The sequence below is a fragment of the Sesamum indicum genome, linkage group LG1, assembly GCF_000512975.1.
Source record: "Sesamum indicum cultivar Zhongzhi No. 13 linkage group LG1, S_indicum_v1.0, whole genome shotgun sequence".
In the NCBI taxonomy this organism is placed as follows: domain Eukaryota; kingdom Viridiplantae; phylum Streptophyta; class Magnoliopsida; order Lamiales; family Pedaliaceae; genus Sesamum; species Sesamum indicum.
In genome coordinates this window covers 4,559,223-4,581,442 of record NC_026145.1, presented here as the reverse complement: position 1 = coordinate 4,581,442, position 22,220 = coordinate 4,559,223, and the positions used below count along the sequence as shown (strand labels likewise).

Sequence of the window (22,220 nt, the reverse complement as noted above, 5' to 3'; positions counted from 1 at the left end):
TAAATGTCTTTTTTCATGATAGGAATAAATACTTATAAAATTCACATTATTGACCTTTTATCTTTATAAATAATAGCTAAGAGCAGTAAATGAGTTGCCTCTTAAATAGTGGAAGCACCCAATTGATGACGTATTGACACGTGTTCGCGGGCCATCATGTCCTTCTTAGAAGAATTCTTACCAACAAATGATAGCCCAAACTAAGATCATTTAAAAAAAATGGAAAAAATGCAAGCAACCCCTTATAATATTATAAATAATCAAATTATCTCCTTACAAAAAATTAAATAGTGATTATTTTCCTATATTTTTCAAAATACAATAATTTATCTCCCTATATTTTTTAAATGAAGCAATTTACCGTCCTATATAAGGAGATAAATTGCTTCATTTTAAAAAGTATAGAGGATAAATTGCTATATTTTTTCATATGAGTAATGTGCTCATTTTTAATATCAGATGAGGTAAATTGCTATTCACCCTAAAAAAATTCTTAGGAGAAAATATTTTGATGTCACTCATTTGCATCGATGCAACTAGTTTGAGAATAAACGTATTTTTGCTAATAAAAATAGAAATACAAAATTATGTCAACCGATTAATAATTTTAAAATATGGACCACTCCTTTAAGATAAACAGAAATTCATTGAAATAAAAAATCACGACTTGTGCTAGCTAGTCAATATAGTAAGCCTTAGAACAAAATATATTGATTTTCTAAAGAAAATAGATGTACAAAATTCAGCAAATTTAATAATAACTTCAAAATATGGACCACTCTTTGCTTTAATGTGTTCCTTGCACTTCATCTTTGATGTGTTAATTGCCTCCAATTATTATTAAAGTATACCTGTAAGAATATGAATACCCAAACAGATGCATTATCGTAAAAAATTCGCCCATGCTCCAAATTCTGTCTTGGACAATAATAATAGATAATTTATATATGTAGAATGGTAACCTCGTCTTTCAGATAATTCTATTCGATTATTACAGCGGCGTGGAGTACGAAACTCCTTATATACTAACTGATATTACAAAAATAATAATGAATAATAAATAAAAAAGAAGAACAAATCTTAAAGATTTTACAGATCTGCAGATGTAGGCTCAGGAATATCCAAATTCTGTTCATGAATACACAAAGCACCATTCACACAGAACCGATCAACCCACGGTTGCTCCACCTCCAACCCGACTCCACAAGGTTCTCAAATCTCACGATAAACCTCTAGAAATCACTTAGATTTCTCAGTCAAAAAGACCCACAAAGAATGTATATGTTCACTAAGAACGATTTCGAGAGAGAGAGGGAAGAGGAGTGTTTCAATCGATTTTTCTTTTCTCTCAGCCGAAAGGGGTCAAGGCCTTTTATAGAGGAAAGGATGGCATAAGAGAATGTCTTGGTCACCATGTTTACTAGCAATCAAAGATTTACGGATATGGGAATTAGAGAGAGAAAAGTGGGTGAGAGTCCTTCAGCGCATGAATGTGAAGAGGATGAAGTGAAATTTGGTGTTGCAGCAAAAAAAAAAAAGGGGAGAGAAAGAACCTCAGCCGGGTTTTAAAGATGGGCCTCCAAGTGGGCTTCTCTTGATTCTTCATTTTGGGCCGTACTTAATTACATGCTCCACCTTGGACCAAAGACCCAATGGTCATAGGTCAGGAGTTCGGAATGTGGTATATTCATCATTGCCACGTCGTCCTCTATGCGTACCTGCAACAACAAAAGACTAACAATTCCAACAGTAGTCAGTTGGGAACAAGATTTAGAATTTTCAGACACATACAGAACTTTTCAACAAGTAGGCATTTAGTACCCATATCAGCTGGGTTATTTTCAGTTTTGATTTTCTCGAGTTTGATAAGTTCTTTGACAACGATATCACGAATAAAATGATACCTAACATCTATATGCTTAGTCCTATCATGAAACACATAATTTTTGCATAATTCTATAGACGACTGACTATCAGAAAATATAGTGCCTTTGCTTTTAAGAAAATCAATTTCTTTAACCAAACCTTCCAACCATATAGCCTCTTTAAAGGCTTCAGTGGTAGCTATGTATTCGGCTTCAGTTGTGGATAATGCAACTATATGTTGTAATTGAGACTTCCAACTAATGCATGAACCACATAAGGAAAATATGTAAGACGTCGTAGACTTTCTACTATCTCTATCGTTAGCATAATTTGAATCCATATAGCCAATCAATTGAATATTATCAGAGAATTTAGAGAAAGTGATACTGATATCAATAGAACCACGAAGGTATATAAGGAGCCATTTCAGGGCCTCCCAATATGGAGGGCCAGGGTTAGACATATACCTGCTGAGACAACTGATGGCATAAGCAATATCGGGCAGTGAACAAACCATAAGAAACATTATGGATCCAATAACATTCGAATAGGGAACTTTGCTCATTTTCTCTTTTTCAAAATTATTTTTTAGGACTTTGATCCCTGCATAGTTGGAAATGAGCAGCAAGTGGGACAGAAACAAGTTTGCTATTTTTCATAGAAAATTTTTTCAAGATAGAAAAAATATAAGTCCTTTGATTTAGGAGAATTTTCGACTCGTTCCTATCTCTAGTAATATCCATTCCAAGAATCCTTTTAGCATCACCAAGATTTTTCATTTCAAAAGTCTTACCCAAATCCTTTTGTAAATCATCAATCAGTTTAAGATTAGGACTAAAGATAAGCATGTCATCCACATATAGCACCAAGAAAATAGGACAGTCATCAGTATACTTAAAGTAAAGACAATGATCATATTCACTTCTTTTGAAGTTAAAAGAAAGCATAAAAAGATCAAACTTTTTGTTCCATTGTCGGGGAGACTGTTTCTAGAGAGATTTTTTCAAGAGGCACACATAGTCCGATTTTGTTTTATCAATGAAGCCAAGAGGTTGACGCATACAAATTTTTTCATCCAAGTCCCAATGAAGAAATGTAGTTTTTACATCCATCTGTTTTAACTCCCAATTAAAGTGAGCAGTAAGAGCAAGTATAATGCGAACAGTAGTGTATTTCACAACGGGAGAAAAAAATTCATTGTAGTCGATACCCTCTTTTTGTGTGAATCCTTTAGCTACTAACCTAGCCTTGTATTTTATGGGATTCTCTTGTTTAACTTTGAAGATCCACTTACAATCTACTAGAGAACATTCAGAGGTTTTGGTACCAGAATCCATGTTTTATTATCCCTAAGGGATTTCATTTCTTCCTCCATGGCACTAAGCCAATTTTTCGATTTTATGGCTTATTCTATGCTCGTAGGTTCAGGAATTTCATTGTTTAAAGCAACTTGATAATCTCTAAGTTTTGAAGACATCCTAGTTTGTCTCCTACTCCTATCTTTAGCTAGTTGGTAGTCATCAAGATTTGTTTCTATGTTCATGTTTTGTTCTTGTTCTTCTAGGTGTTCAGGATTTTGTACTTCTATCTCCCCTCGTGTTGGTTATGCTCCACCTTACTGAAAGTGGTGTCGTTTTGGGCTATATCTAAAGTTTTAAGGCAAGGCATCTCATCTTCATTGAATATGACATCTCTACTTATTAACACCTTAAAACCCGGCTGGCTTCGTACCCACAACCTATACCCTTTAACACCCTCGGGATAACCAATAAACATACATTTCATAGATCGGGGTTCTAACTTATCAGAATTTTGGTGCACAAAAGCAGAACATCCGAAAACACGTAAAGCAAAAACATCAGGTTGTTTACCATACCACACAGTATCAGGAGACTTACCAAGTAAAGAAACAGATGGAGATAGATTAATCAAATGAGCAGCAGTCAAGAGAGCTTCACCCCAAAAAGATTTTTGTAAACAAGAACTTACTAAAAGACACCTAACCTTTTCTAGAAGAGTACGATTCATTCGTTCGGCCATGCTATTTTGCTGTGGGGTGTAGGGGTTGGTTTTATTTCTTCTTTATGCCAAACTTTCACACAAATTAGAAAAATTTTGGTTACAAAATTCAAGACCATTATCAGTCCTAAGAGATTTGAGCTTTTTACTAGTTTGGTTTTCCACCAAAATTTTTCATTTTTCAAATCTTTCAAAAACTTCATATTTGTGTTTTAATAAGAAAACAAACACTTTCCTTGAAAATTTGTCAACGATAGATAAGAAATAACGATTACCACCATGGGTGGATTCCTTAGAGGGACCCCAAACATCAGCTTGCACATAGTCAAGAATGCAGGATACATGGAGGGTTTTGGGGAAGGTTTAGCAGGAAAGTGCACACGATGTTGTTTACCTAACACACAGTCATCATAGAATTTCAAATCATCAAGTTTATCTTGTAGAATTCCTTCTCTTTTTAAAACTTAAGTCCTTTTTTACTAATGTGACCAAAACGTTTATGCCATAACGATGTCTTATCACATTCATTTGCAGTTGCAACAAGAGAATCATAAGTCACAGAACATAAGTAAAGATTTCTTTTCTTTTCAGCCTTAAAAACGACCAGGGAACCTTTCATAATTTTCATTTGCCCCTTTCCCCCATCTTCCCTCTAAATCCTGTTCCTCAAGTGCAGCACAAGATATAAGATTATGACTAAAATCAGGCAAATACCGAACATTTTTCAAAATCAGTTTATACCCATCGTTAAAATTAAGAGAAATATCACCAAAACCCATTATCTCACATCGCTTTTCATTTGCCATAGAAACAAACCACAACTTTTATTTTTGAAATTAGAAAAAATTTCTTTATAAGGGCTCATATAAAACATGCAACCTGAATCAAGTAACCACTCATATTTGTTCACAGAAAGCACAGAGTTCACTTCACATACCACAAAGACTTCACCATTTTCTTCCAAAACATTATTAGCATGTTCTCTTTCATTGATTTGTCTTTCCTTATTATCTCTTTTAGGCTTTCTAATCTTTAATGTAATGACCCTGTAATCCACAAGGGTTTAGGGTTTAGGGTTTATAGCAGCGTCGTTCTCTAGTCTTGTCATCTCTATAGTGATTACCTCTAGGTCTAGATTTACTCCTGCTAGAACTCTTATTTCTACTCTTGCTCCTGTTATTTGACCTAGATCCAAAATTTCTAAACTTAGACCTACCTCTTACAAAGTTAAACTCATGTTGGTTTTGTGTTGGTTTATTAGTCCTTAGGTCCATTTTCTTGCTTTTTAGACCATTAACAACTTTTTCTAGATTAACACTATGCCTACCATATTTTATAGCAGCCTTGACATCGGAATAGGAATCTGGAATAGCATTCAATAAGACAATAGGACAATATTCATAAATGTTTTTAACTCCTGTCAATTTAATGTCTTGTATCAGTTTAGTGAAATCATCTAGGTTATCTTCTATGTTTTAAGACAAGTCCAATTTTACCTAAAGAACTTTTCAAGCAAAAAGAGTTTACTAGGCAAGAGGTTTCTATGTATAAATCTTCTAATTTTTCCCAAAGTTCTTTAGCAGAGTTTTGTTACCAATTTTTCTAAGCACAAAATCAGACAAATTCAGTTAATCGAACAATACGTATACTCATCATTTTCTAACATTTTTTCTTCAGAAATAGTATCAGAATACTTGCCATCTATGGCCTTGAAAATCTTTTGTTGGATCAAAATCCCTTTCATTTTCTATTGCCAAATCGAAAAATCACTTTTTTCATCGAAAGGTTGGAGACTATAACCGACCAATTAAAAAAATTTGAGAAATCGATTTTTAACAGAAAATATGAATCTTCAAAGAGAAATTTAGAACACTAATTTTTAGTACGATTTTGTGGTAACAAAATTTCACAGAAATTATATATATAAAAAATGGACAAACAAATTTCTACAGAGAATGTCTTGAAAGTATATCACACAGAAAAACTCAATTTTCAATAATTATGCAACAAACAGAATGTATATCTATATTTCAAGGATGGTATTTCAAGTCACAACGAAATTACGAAATTCGAGGTATGTGGATTTCAAATCACAAAACCAAAGTTATCTTATAAATGAATATCACATTTCACAATATTACTCAAATACTAACAATTATAGGAATATTAGAAATATATAAATAACACGATTGCAATATCTCAGATATTTTAAATATTTGCAGCGAATTAATGAGAATAAATTACTCGGATTCCGAAGGCGAACAAATCGCAGCAGATATCACAAAGATATAATAATCGAACAAATCGTAGAAACAGATATCACAAAGATAAAATAAAAAGAAAAATCAATAAGACCGAGGCTTTGAGCCAAAGTCCCGAGCAGATATCCGACGTCCTCAAGGGACCGGCCAAGTGGGAGTTTAGGGGAATTTGCCGGAGCTAAATAATAATAGTGATATCGACAAAAGAATTGCGAAAATAAAAACAGGAAGGGTTTAGAAAACGTTACCACCACCAGGATCACCGGACTTCAAAGACGAGGCACTGATACCACTGTAGAATAGTAACCCTATTCGACTATTACAGCGGTGTGGAGTACGAAACTCCTTATATACTAACTGATATTACAAAAATAATAATGAATAATAAATAGCAAAGAAAGAACAAATCTTAAAGATTTTACAGATCTGCAGATGTAGGCTCAGGAATATTCAAATTCCGTTCAAGAACACACAAAGCACCGTTCACACAGAACCGATCAACCCACGGTTGCTCCACCTCCAACCCGACACCACAAGGTTCTCAAATCTCATGATAAACCTCTAGAAATCACTTGATTTCTCAGTCACAAAGACCCACAAAGAATGTATATGTTCACTAAGAACGATTTCGAGAGAGAGAGAGGGAAGTGGAGTGTTTCAATCGATTTTTCTTTTCTCTCAGCCGAAAGGGATCATGGCCTTTTCAGAGGAAAGGATGGCATAAGAGAATGCCTTGGTCACCTTGTTTACTAGCAATCAGAGATTTGGGGGACATGGGAATTAGAGAGAGTAAAGTGGGTGAGAGTCCTTCGGCGCATGAATGTGAAGAGGATGAAGTGAAATTTGGGGTTGCAGCAAAAGACAAAAGGGGAGAGAAAGAACCTCAGCCGGGTTTTAGAGATGGGCCTCCAAATGGGCTTCTCTTGATTCTTGGTTTGGGGCCATACTTAATTACAATATAATTATCTCATAAATAAATCTATATAGTTAAATAATTAAGTACACACATAGACACATAATTGTGGATCGAGTTAATCTTAAGCAGTGGAAGTATGTCGATCTATATATCTGTATCAACTCATCTACAAGCTCATGCCTTGATTGTATCTCGAACACATCGTCTTATCTCGTTGATTTGAGATCACTGCACGAACATCTTCATGACTCCCCACCTTGGATCTTGCTCCAAATATTATGGAAACTATGAACATGCCTTACTCGCCTCTGTAGTTACTACCAAAGTAACTCACTCATTTACACACCTCAAATCCATCGAGTTTATGGTAATGCTCCAAGAAAGAACGTAGAGTGAAAAAATAGAGTGAGAGAATTTGGAGAGAGTATTGTGATCAACTCATTTGTATAATTAATTTTATATTATTTTTTAGTTTTCTCAATATATTATTTTTTAATTTTTTTAATATTAATTTTATATTAGATCTAACGAGTAGTTGACCATAATGGTCATTTTTTAAAAAATCAACACCTTTAGTTGGATTTAACGAAGAGGAGGCGATTGAGTTGGGTTTTATAAAACACAGGGGGGCTTTTAGCCTATTCTCATAACAAGAGAGTTTTTTTTTTTTTTTTGCAGACTTTTTAAAACACAAGGGGGTTTTATGCATTTTGTCCCATCATTTTATGAAAAACTTAATGCCATTAGTTACATTTAATGGAGTGGGACGATTGAGCTATGTTTAAAAAAACATAGAGGGGTTTTTGGCCTATTTTTAAAATAAATAAAAAGTTTTAGCCGACTTTTTAAAATCCCGGAGGATTTTATGCATTTTAGCCTATTATTTTCTTTATCCATTTCAACCCATGTATTTTAATGCAACTAATAGGAATTGTTAATATAAATTCAAAAGGTCAAAATTGGTTGAAATTCTGAAAATATAAAATGATAATGTTTTTGCTCTAACTTAATTAAGTTTTGAATCTTCTATCTATTTGAGTTATCACGATAAAATCATAGCTATTGTATGTTTTTTTGGTTTTAATAAAGTTCATTTTCTAATACAAAATTAATGTGAAATAGTGATGATACTTTGTAAAATATAATTCACCTTCATCTCCATCCAACATAATAAATGAAAATTTAAAAGACAGAATTATAAACACAAAATTTTCTCAAAAATTGCTAACCTTAATTATGATTATCCAACGATTGTTACTATCCTCCAAGTGCATAAAAATTTATTAAATCAGTATGTACATTAATATACACGATTTAACTTTTAAGATAGAAAATTACATCACATGCACTTAGTAGCTTATATCACAAATTCAGTACTGGAAATCGAATTACAAAGAAGAAGAAAACAAATTGAAAAAAATAATAAAATATCGACTAATAAAAATATACAATGTAATAAATAACATTAATCAATAGATATCTCACGCCCTATATACAGTGAAAAGATAAAAACATAAAAGTAGAAAAAAAGTTACGTAAGGATAGTTATATAAAATTAGATGTCTTTAGAAAATAAATAAAATAAAATAAATAAATTTATATTAGAAACAATGAGAAAATGTCTTTGTGATGGTAAAAAAAGGCCAAAAAAATAAAGAGCATATATGCAAATTGAAAAATGAAACTGTGTAGATAGAATTTAGATGATCGAGCAATTTCAAATTAGAAATAATTGAAGAAAATACATTTTAAAAAGTAATAAAATAAATTAAAGCACATGATAGTATATCACTAAATAACTAAAAACATATATTTTCAAAGAGAAGCAACTTTGACAAATGAATCATTTGAGCGAGTATTGATGAGGATTTTATTGCTAAAATATAAAAGGAAAATCTTTATTTAAGGGTAAGATAGACATTTCGCCCAATGTCGCAGATGAGGTCGTTGGTCATAGCGGGTCAGGGTGTTGACAATCAAGTCGGGTCATCCGAATCCGACCCATGAACCGACCCGGATAAGTGGAGCGATAAGGCAATGCTTAGTCAATGCATGGGGAGTTCAAGAGACGACACATGTCAAGTAGTAGGACCTGGTTAGCTCCTATAAATACCCCAAGCCATATTGAGAGGAGGTAATTTCACATCCATAATCTTGAACCATAATTTGATATCGCACTATTTTTCTTCGACCACCAATTAACTTGAGCGTCGGAGGGTCATCGTCGGGACGAACCCGACTAGCTTAACATGTCTGTTTTATCTTCAGGCCCTATCTAAGATCTGGTGAGGTGACGTGGTTTAGATCGTAGTCTTCGATCAAAGTCGCACAAAATCGAATCGAATCAAGTATAAAGAACAATTGTCAACACTGTGATTGGACGAAGGGTTGCATTTGCTTTGATAGGACGAAGGGTTGCATTTGCTGCATTACGAAATTTTCAGCATATTTCATTAATTATTGCTTATGTTTGGTGTTCTTTAAATATTCTCATGAGTGTTTTCTTATTTATGCAAAAAAAAATTAATTTAATTTGGTAACTAAACTTTTTTAAATGAAAGAAATTAACATTCCTGCCAAAATTAAACTTATCAAATTAATTTTTCCATGCAAAATGTTAGGAATTTAGTTTAGTAATTGAACTTTTTAAAAAAAGAAAAATTAGAATTCCTACTAAAATTAAACCAATCAATTGTATTTTTCAGGCAAAATTTTAGGGATTTAGTTTATTATTGATTGATTTTTTAAAAGAAATTAATTCCTGCTAAAATTAAACCAATCCATTAGATTTTTTAGATGATTAAATAATTTAAAATTCTAAAAAATTAGAAGTTTGGTCAAAATTGAACCATTGAAGTGAAAGACTTCCTTTCAAATATAATAGATAATAGATAATAGATATGTTCAATTAAAGAATGGGTAAACATCACTTTTGGTCCCTCAACTATACCATTTATCCAGATTTGATCCTTCATATTTCTTATTCATCAGACTTAGTCCTTCAAATTTATATATTCCATTATTTTTTGTCCCTTCCGTTATCTTTCCGTTAAAACTAACGGATTTCTTGAAAAAAAAAAATTATTTTTGCTGTGCAAAGGATTCAAAACTGGGACCTTGAGGAAAATTTTCAATACCTTCACTAATACAACAAGTGCACCATTTGTTTATTTTTTCTAAGATGGAACAAAATTTTATAATTATGTTTTAACTGATGTTCAGAATATTTTCGAGAGTGTTTTTATCTATTTGACGATATCATGTTTATGTATTTGTTTGTGACTTTTATGTCTCTTTTAGTGTACTTTTATGTGTTGTGATTTATGACATTGTTAGGTGCTTGTGTTATTTTGGTTGATTATATTTTAATTTTTTTATTATCAGGATATGTAGGATGACAATGATTTATATTCGTTGATTTTGAAATTTTTTAGCATGATGTTGAGATGTTTTTAATGTGTTCTATTTTATAGTTATGTATATGTAACGTTGTACTTAATGAAAGAACTAAGAGGTGCATGTGGTGGAGTGGTAAAATCATTGAATATTTTATATAAGGTTTTGATTTCAAGTCTTTTTGGCAGCAGAAATAGTTTTTTAAGTAAGTTATATGTGTTAAATAATATTTCATTATTTAGAAAACTAAATAAGTGTTGCATATGATGGAGTGGTAAAAATATTAAATTTTCCTCAAGTCCCAGTTTTGATTCCTTTGGATAGCAAAAATATTTTTTTTTCAAGAAATCCGTTAGCTTTAATAGAAAGATAACGGAAGGGACAAAAAATAATAAAATATATAAACTTGAGGGACAAAATCTGATTAGAGAAACATGAGAGACAAAATCTAGATAAGTGGCATAGTTGAGGGACCAAAAGTGATGTTTATCCTTAAAAAAAATCCTAATTTTTAAAATATGCATTGAGCTAGAATAAAGATGATCATACTGAAAGTTATACAAAGTCAATATTATATTTTCAAAAATTATTTAAATTTTGAAAATACACGTTGAGCTGAAACAAAGATGATAATATTGAAAATTATGAATTTCAAAAAGATAATATTGATACATGTATATAAAATCTATTATTATATTTTTAAATCTAACTATATTTTTTTTTAATTCAAATAATGAAGTGAAGTTCTCTTCCTATTAAATGAAAAGAATTAGAATGCAATGTAAAAATTTAATAAAATTATAAAATAAATCAATATATTGAAAAGAATTAGAATGCAATGTAAAAATTTAATAAAATTATAAAAAAAATCAATATATAATGTGTACTAAAAATATATACGTGGGGTGATAATTATTATAATAAATTATAAAATAAAATCGATATGTAATGCTATATAATGTGCCCTAAAAATATATATATTTATTAGAATAAATATTCTCAACATCACAAAATCTATTAATCAATAAGGGGCATAATTTAAATATGTCAAATGCATTGAAAATTATGACATATTCCATTAATGCCTATTTACCAAATAGAATATTTTTACATTTAAAAAAAATTCAAAATTCTAAGAACTAAAAATTTGATCAAAATTGCTCAATTTTGGTCAAATCACTTCCTTCAGATATATATATTAATAAAATTTTGCATTATTCATATATATATATATATATATATATATATCATGCAACAAATATATACTCTAACATTTTACTAGTTACCTCTAATTGCATGACTTGAGCCATATGGTTCATTGTCATAATTTATTGTGGATGTTGCAAATAAGTTTGGTTGATGTAAAATTTACCGTTTTGGATGGATAAAAATATCCCTCATGGCTTGAATAATTATATTTTTTTAATATTTGAACAATTTACATTAAAAGTGGAGTATAAAATAATATATTAGTAAATACACAATAAATATAATATAAGCAACAACTCATATGTGTTTCTTAAAAGAAATTGACAAATATATATATGCTTAATCAAACGTTAAATATTTTTAAAATAAATAAATAAATATATTTTATCATATTTTTTTAAAAAAATATGCGGGAAAAACTGATATTTAATTATTCATTTTTATCTAAAAGAATAAATAGTTAATAACTTAATTTGATCACTAAATTAATAAAATATTTTCATGAAAACTTTTTGTGTATTTATTGCACGCATTTATTAGTTCACTTTGAGTCTGTAAAAAAATAACTTTGAACTATTCAACTCACTAAGTATATTTTACTTTATTATAAATAAAATATATTTTTTTCAATTAAAATTTTTTTAGTTAAACTTAAAATGTAAAATTACTCAAAAAAAAAAAGAAATTCTTTGAACATATATATATATAATATAAGTGCAACATTGTCTAAAAATTTAATTATTGGAAGTAAATATTATATTTGTTTGTTGAAAAAGGCAATTGTTATACGACATATAATTCAGGAAGTAAAGTGCATTTTACCATAAAATAACAATAATATCATAAACTAATAAGTAGCTGTAAGAATACTAAAAATTAATAAAAAGAACCAAAAGATATAATAAATATAATGAGAAAAAGTAATAATCACTTGGAACGTTCAACCTTTCCCCTTTTGTCTAAGGCTGGTCGACTATAACGTGTGTACGCAATATATATAGTGCTGTCTGGTTTATGTGATAGAATTAAGCATGATAAGATTAAATAGGATGAAAAATTAAATGATTATTAATTCTATCTTATATTATATGATGTTTTATTTGAGGTATCGAATGCGGGATATTTTATTTGATAATATAATATGGTGTTTGGTCGAAGGGATTATAATGTATGATTAAATATAAAAAAACTGTAAAGGGTATCTATTTTTAAAAAATTTATATTTTTATATTGTAGCTTTTAATTATTTTAAAAGATAAGAAAAATCACTCAATAATTTATTGAAATACAATTGTTTAAAATAAAATTAACTTGTGAAATATTTTTTTTAATGTCTATATTTATATAAAGTAGAAGTTGAAAATAGTATTAAATTAAGTAATTTAAACGCAAAAACTCAAATATTTTTCAAAAGTCCAAAAAAGAAAGAAGCAATATTTTTATTATATTTTATTATTAAATTATTATAATTAAAATAGTTTTTTTAAACATATGCAAATTTCACAAAAAACGAAAAAGGCAAATCGGGAGATAGTGGAGACTAGGAGAGAGTTCAAAGGTAAATTAGGAAAAAAGATAATAATATTAGTTTATATGATTATTAATACCAGCTAAATGGACTTGACTCATAATACCGTATGTCATGATAAATAAAATCGAGTCTGGTATTAATATCGTGCTCTAATAATACTAACAAATATGTGACTATTCATAATAAATAATTTTATCATGCCTAATCACATGAACCAAACGGACCTATAAAGAGAGATATTTTTGGGACGATGTCCCAGTTCAATGAAGGAGAACTCATTATTACGGTGATGGTCCACATCATCTTTCTTAGGTTGAGCGGCATGCATTTCATCTGTGCATATTTTTTCAGTTATGTGATGTGGCTAAGTGATCCAACTCACATTGGGATGCAAAACCGGCTATGGAACTATCGACGAAAGGCGAAAATACGATAAAGTAGATACATGATTTCGAGAGTAATCAAACAACAAAAACTCAGACAATGACAGAACGACTTATGATTGAGTGATAGATTGATTAGCCGTAACACAATTTTTACGGATAATTAATTACATTTTTCTTTCATCAAGTTCGGGTAACTATACATAAATTTTTTGTAGATTGATAAATATAATGTTTGTTTCATCTAATAAATATATCTCTCTATTAGTCAAAATTTACTGATATTAATAAAAGAAAGGACAAAAATTCATATTTATTTCCAATTGACTTATTACTAATTTATATCAGGCCAAATAAATATTTTTATAATCAAATTATACTTATACATCTTCATATATTAATGCATGTGAGGAGGTATATATAGTTAGAAAAAATATTTTACCTGCAGTATGTCAGTATCAAGTCAAACGGGATAAATATAAATTTTTATTCAATTTTTTGTTAATGTCAACAAATTCATTGAATTTTAACTAATAAAAAGACCTATTTGTTATATGAAAGCAAATTTCAAATATATTAAATATAATTTTTTAAATTATAAAAAAATTACATTTAATTACATCAAATATCATCAAACACAACGGTAGTTATGCAAAAATTTCATTGGAAAAACACATGAATACGTTCTGGTTGCCTCTTAAAGTTGGAAGGTCACGGGCACCGACAGCATTCACCTGTCAAAATCATGTCAAAAGATATGAAGCAAAGGTCCTCCAAATTATGTTCTCCACAACCATTTTTATTAATTTTACCTTGCAACTAGAACAAACTATTTAGAAATAATATCAAAAGCTTTATCAATATTCTGTACCTTTAGAGCAAAATAACTTTAATTATTTCAAGAAAATATGACAATATTACGAGATCTCAGCAAAGCTTTTGACATTTTAAAAGGGTAAAATTACAACGAGCTCCTATGAGATTTTTTATAAAAAATTATAGAAAATTTTAAAAAGTAAGTAAAATTATAATGTATAATACACGAAGGTATTCTGGTTAATTTATCATAAAAAATGGATGAAAACTTAACAGAGACTAATGAAAATAGACTAATTGTTGGACAGATATTAAAAGTAGCTATAATAATAATTTTTGAAACGACGATGGAGTATTTATAATTATCTTAAATCTCATGAGAACTAGATGTAATTTACCCCCATATTAGAAACTATGCCCACAATTTTAATTGATCTCATTAATTCTTTTCTTTTTAATTCCTTTATTTGAGACAAATTCTCGGAACAATCACATGTAAAATACTCTGAATGTTTGCCTATATCCTTACAGAACACTAAATTCAATATATTTTTCTCTCTATCGCCAAAATCCACACATAGAAATTATATAATGAAATATAGTGCACTAGAGAACTCCTTCCCGACATTGTTTGCGGTACCTTTCTGCATTAAAAGCAAGATAAGCAGGAGTTTGACTGATTTTGGACAAGTAAGAATCAGTCATCTGTTTCATCAACTTGTAGTAAGACCTTTCTGCATGTTCAATAAGCCCGGCAATGAAGACTGTTCAATACATTTGGAGAGCGCGTGAAAGAGACTGTACATATATGAGATTAGTCAGCTCGCAACCGTTATATAAAACACGATGAATCCTTTAGCTTAAGACATCATAGTTTCTTCTTAAAACAGCTCAATCCGTAATCAAATATTTCCATAATTCCAGTTCTTTCTCTTGTTTGTATCCTCATTTTGCAATTGTCATCTGCAAATGCAAATGATTCCTCAGAAACTTATATTGTACACGTCCATGCACCAGATAGTCAACTTCTGTCTGAACAATCCCAAGATTTAGAGAGCTGGTACCGGTTGTTCCTGCCTACGACACCAGCAAGCTCAACAGAAACACCCCGGATGGTTTATTCCTACAGCAATGTGTTTTCGGGGTTCGCAGCTAAGCTAACATCGGAGGAAGTGAAAGCAATGCAAGGAAAGAAGGGATTTGTGTCTGCAAGGCCACAGCAGGTATTGCAGTTACACACGACTCACACGCCTAATTTCCTCGGTTTACACCAAAATGCAGGGCTTTGGAAAGACTCCAACTATGGTAAAGGAATAGTTATCGGAATTTTGGACACTGGAATATTTCCTGATCATCCTTCTTTCAGCGATGAAGGGATGCCTCCCCCACCGGCTAAGTGGAAGGGGACGTGCGAATTCAATTTCACAGCCTGCAATAACAAGATAATCGGAGCAAGACAATTCAAAACAGGCAATGGAACTCCTTTAGATCACGAAGGCCATGGCACTCACGCAGCAAGCACGGCTGCGGGTAATTTTGTGAGAGGCGCCAATGTATTTTGGCAACGCCAATGGAACAGCCGTTGGCATAGCGCCTCTGGCTCACTTGGCCATCTACAAAGTCTGCTCACTTGACTGTGCGGAGAGTGACATATTAGCGGCCATGGATACGGCCATTGAAGACGGCGTGGATATTCTGTCAATCTCCTTTGGTGGTCATCCTAGGGAACTTCATGACGACCACATTTCACTCGGTGCGTTTAGCGCAATGCAGAAGGGAATTTTTGTCAGCTGCTCTGCTGGAAATAGTGGACCTTACACTTTTACATTATCGAATGATGCCCCCTGGATTCTCACCGTTGGTGCTAGCACAATAGATAGAACCTTAAGGGCAACTGCCGTTCTAGGCAGCAAACTAGAACTTAATGGTGAGTCGTCATTCCAACCCAAGGCTTCGCTCCTGGGACAACTGCCCCTGGTTTACCCTGGAACGATTAGTAGTGATTTTTCCCAAAACTATTGCGATCCTGAGTCACTAAATAGAACTGGTGTCAAAGGTAAGATAGTTTTATGTTACGTTGAAAATGACATCAGAACTACCACAATTGAACAGGGACGTATGGTGAAAGACGCAGGTGGTGCCGCCATGATCCTCATAAACATAGGCCGGGATGGCTTTACCACGTCTGCAGACGCTCATGTTATTCCTGCTACCAACATCAACTATGAAGATGGAGAAAAGATCTTGGCCTATATGAACTCAACATCTGCTCCAACAGCAACAATTGTGTTCAAAGGAACTATAATTGGCGATAAAAGAGCTCCAACGGTGGCCGCATTTTCTTCCAGGGGCCCCAGCACTGTAAGCCGTGGAATTGTGAAGCCGGATATTATAGGCCCTGGTGTCAACATTCTTGCAGCGTGGCCTAATTCGGTCGAAAACAAAACCAACATAAGAAATACCTTTAACGTAATTTCTGGCACTTCAGTGTCTTGCCCTCACCTGAGCGGGATAGCAGCACTTATCAAAAGTGCCCACCCTGGCTGGTCTCCGGCAGCCATCAAATCAGCTATAATAACTACGTACTGCCGACATAGTCAATCTTGAAAACCAGCCGATACAGGACGAGAAGCATCTCCCTGCTGATATTTTCGCCGCAGGTGCAGGCCATGTCAATGCTGCAAAGGCGAGCGATCCAGGTCTCATTTATGACATTGAGCCACAAGACTACATTCCATACTTCTGCGGCCTGAGATACACGAGCCGGCAAGTAAGCAAAATCTTTCAAAGAAGCGTGAATTGCTCAGAAGTATCGGCCATTTCTGCTGAGCAGCTGAATTATCCTTCATTTGCAGTCAACCGGTTTGGATCATCTAATCAGACATTTACAAGGACAGTGACAAATGTTGGGGAGGATAGCTCGAGTTACACTGTTGAGGTTGTCTCACCACAAGATTTAAACGTAACTGTGAATCCACGGACGCTTAATTTCTCAAAGTTGAACCAGAAGTTGACATATGAAGTCAGTTTTAGTCTACCACCATTTGGTGGTGAAGCTGGTGCTGCTTCACAGGGATACATTCTATGGAGATCGGCTAAGCATTCAGTGAGGAGCCCTGTTGCTGCATATTACTATTGAGGGAAATATATACAGTAAAATCTCTATAAATTAATACTTTATTAATTAATAAATTCTCTAAATTAATAAAATCTTTCGGTCCCGACTTGGGTCTTTATAAAAAATCATCAAATTCGATAAGATAATAAGATAATAAATTTTCGGTAAATTCCTTTATAAATATTAGGTCCCACTAAAACTCTAAATTAATAATACATAAATATTACAATTATAAATATTATGATAATTTGCTAAAATATGAAGTCTGTAATGCTTTACGCATTTGATCATTGATGGATAATTTTGCGATACCTTTTAGATGAGAAGACGTGGTTGGGTGTTATGAATTATTTTATTTTCATATTGAGATTTATATAGTATATATTTCATTCATCATGCATGAATTTATTTAATAGTTATTTAAGTGCAATGAATTAATGTAAACATGTATGTTTAAGTAATTCCAATGAATTGATGCATGCGTCTATGAATATAATAGTTAATTATATACAATAAATTGATATTATAGATTAATATATTTAATTAGTTACAAAGAATTGATTGATGCATGAATATAATCAATGAAACATATATGAATTCATTTATTTTCAATACATATGTATTAAATTTGCTGAATTTAAAAAGTCTATCTCTTAATTAACAAAATATTAATTTATCGATAAATTAATATCTTTTTAAATTAATAAAATTTCATGGTCCCAAGGTTATTAATTCATAAAGGTTTTACTGTATATGTTAAGGGTTTGGGTTTACTCGATTAGATTTTCTATTCCGAATTTTATTTGAATCTTTTATTATACTAGGAAGGAAGGGGTAAATTGCAATTTATCTATTCGTGTTATCGAAAAAAAATAAAATCGTAATTTATCTCTATATGTTTTTTGAAAAAATAGCAATTTATTCCTTTATGTTTTTAAAATTAAAGCAATTTACCTTTTTAAGTAGGGAGGTAAATTGCTTTATTTTTTAAAATACATGAGATAAATTACTATTTATGTTTCATAAAGAGAATAATTTATCATTTTTAATATTATATGAAGATAAATTATATTAAATTTTATTAGGAAATATTACGTGCAATGCAACGTAGAAACATATGTTTAGAGGTCAATAATCACTTGTTACTTACAAAAATATTAAACTCATAATTTACTTAAAAAAAATATTTATGCATGTGCAATGCGCAAATGCCTCGGAAAAACAGAAATGGCCATAAAAAAAATTCTATATATTAATATTTTAATAAAATTTGTATAGAATAATATTTCAGTGTTTGTTGAGATTAGCTAATAATTTATTTTAGTAAAATTAAATTTTGATTTTAACTCATAGCCGAAAATATAAAGAATTACATTTAGATCCCATTAAAAATGCGAAATTACGCTTTACCGTAAAGAAATTCTAAATTATACTCACCCTTTCAAAAATACACTATTTACACCTTACTCGTTTTTTTTGGAATTTGGACAAAAATGCTGATGTCAACAAAAACAAAATTACATAAGATTTTTATTTTTATCCTTTATTTAATTTTCTCAAATACTAATTTTGTATTTATAAGAGCAAAAATATGGTGATGTTGGCCTCACTCCATATATCTTATTATATATTACTTTATAAGTATAAAAATATACATAAAAATATTAAATGAGGGCAAAATAAAAAATTTATGTGATTTTATTTTGTTTATGTGAGTATTTTACATTCAAACCCTAATGGAGTTATTTGGGTATAAATAAATAATATTCGGAAGGATTGTAAGTATAATTTCAAAAAAATTTCGATGAAAAATATAATTTCTTATTTTTAAAGGGATTTTAAATGTAGTTAACACTATATATATCGAGAGAGAGAGATATTTACTCACCCCAAAAAATACATTGTTGTGTTGGAAGAGTAGAAGTTGGAGTTAATTATTTTTTTATTATAAAAAAAAATTATTTTATTATAATTATTTTTAAATATATAACAAAAACACTCGTCATTAAATAAAGGGGAAAAAATGCAGAATTCCCCAAGTCGGGAAACAAAATCCCGACTTCAAGTCGGGTTTTTGAATCCCGACTTGGAGTCGGGATTCTGAAACCCGACTCCAAGTCGGGATCCTGAATCCCGACTTGAAGTCGGGATTCTGTTTCCCAACTTGGGAATTCTGCTTATTTTTTTTTTTTCGTTTCAATTATTATTATATAATTTAATTTATATATAATTAATTTTAACAATATACTAAAATTTAAAATTAATAAAATTAACATTGCATTAACTTAAAAAATTACAATTAAGGGTACAAATGTAATAGTTATTTATTTTGTACAATTGTAAAAAATTACATTAAATGTATACAATAACAAATATCAAAAATGTCCACCCGTTCCACAATGTCGTCTGTGGCGTTGACGTCGAGGTCTTCTAACTGGCTCATTTTGCGCCTCATTTTCTTCACCAACAAACCGACTTGATGTTTCAGAACTTGACTCCACATTGTCACGATATGCACCAAATGATGGAAATGGAATTGGTGAAATATTATATCCTTGTGTATATGGTTGATTAAAACCAAGACCAAGGTCAAGAGAAAAATCTTGTGTTTGATTTGACATATATGGAGTCGATTGAAACCAATCACCTTGAGATGGTTGAGGCATATAATAATCTTGAGGCGGTTGAGGTACGTAATAATCTTGAGGTGGATATACTGTAGAAGGACCAGCTATATCCACCCCAAAATCACGACGTTCAACTGAACCAGTTGACATTCGGCTCGAACTTCTTCTTTGCCTGTGGGATGTTGTGGGAGCATCATCGGATGGAGAAACAATTTGTTGTGGCTGTTGGGTTATAGCCTCCTTGATAATATGTAACCCATGTTCAAATCTATCCACTAATTGACTATATCCATCGATATTTGGTGGTCTAGATCGACATAAAGTTTCAAGGGCATTCACCTCATTTGCCTGAAAAGTGTAGAAAAATAATTAGCTTTGTGTTGTTAAAAATATATATAAAATAAAACATGTAATATTATATAATAACGTACCACAACTTGCAACATAGGTGCTTCTCCAGGTTGGTACCCGCTTTCCACACGTCTATCAGTAGATGACGACACGAAATTTCTTGTTATGTTGTAGTACCACTCCCAATAACCTCGTTCTGTTTCCCTTCTATTAGAAATGAGTGGCCTATGTACAACCGTGTCATATCGTCTTTGCCATCTATTGATGTATTGTATGTGTTGCAGAGACCAATCTGCGCCCGCGTGATTTTTACGGGAAATCTAATCTGCGCCCGCATGATTTTTACGGGAAATCTGATGGAGGCTCATATCACGGGTATCCGTCGATTCTGGTACATTCTGCCTCATCCCGAATTGGCGAACAACTCGTTCGGGACGATGCATTTCAACTATTGCGTAGAATATCAACGGAATAGATGACCTCCACAACTGGGGGTTCAATTCATCGGCGTAAGCCATAATGACATCCGAGTCAATGTCATACGGCTGCCATATGAACTATAATAAAAACAAAAATATAAATTAATATAAATTTAATTCACGGTATAAATATACGAATAATATTAAAATTTAGTTACCTGATCCGCCTGCATCTCATCTCGTATGACTCGTACAGTTCCCCGAACTGTAGTGGTGAAAGTGTGCTGACAATTCCAAGTAGCACCATATGGTGCTGCTGGGAGCCAGCGATTGTTGTCCATTTGCACTTGGCCCATAAATAGCCGTTGGGCACCAAGTCCAGGACAAAGTGGCGTAATCTGTGACCACGCCCAAATCTACACGAACAATACAAATATGTGTTATTAATGAATATCAATAGCAAAAAAAAAAAAATGTGTAAGACTTTTTAAGTCAATTTTACCTGTAGCAATTGCAGTGCTCCACCAATTGCCGCTTTGCCTTTTGTGCTGGCATTGCACAATTCGCGATATAAAAATGCCAGCACAGCACTCCCCCAACTATAGTTCCTCGCGGTTTCTATATCTTCTAATTTTGAAAGATATAGTAATGAGACATAGTTACCTGAGGAATTTGGGCACATCAATCCCCCAAATAAAAGTAATGCAACGGCACGTGCGTACTGGACGACGACAGCCTGGGGAGTATTATAAGTAATTTTGACCGCCGCCAAATGAGATGTAATTGCCGATGTCTGTAATCTCGAGCCCTTCAACACATTTCATCCGGGCTTATACTCCGAATGTGGTGTCTGTCACACAAGGGCTCGATAATATTGAACTTAATTACACAGAGCCCACCCACTCACATACTCCATCCACCTCCCATTTTATACCAACTTCTGCACAACACATTGCCGAGCCAGAAGACCCTATTGCGGACAGCCTGGCTAATGAATCAGATGCAGCTTCCGAACCGGATGAAGTGGATTACCCAATTCCACCTGAGGATGAAATAGAAGATGTTGACATAAATGTTGTCACCGAAAATGTTGCACAAGGTACGTCAACATCCTCTCAGCCGGTTACGGCACAACGAACTTCTCAGGAAACATTTTACCGCTCCATACCATTTTTTGAACAAACATTCCCGAAGGTACCAATGGATTCCATTGATGTACCGAACTTAAGGTATGCAAAATTTAATGACAAAAACAAAGGCAAACTTGATGTGGGAATGCTTTTCAAAAATAAAGAAGCTTTAATCGAG

The 22,220-nt window shown here is 32.0% G+C and overlaps 1 pseudogene; it reads left to right on the top strand.

Annotated features, from left to right (window-relative positions):
* Nucleotides 15,324-17,536, top strand: LOC105157030 (annotated as a pseudogene).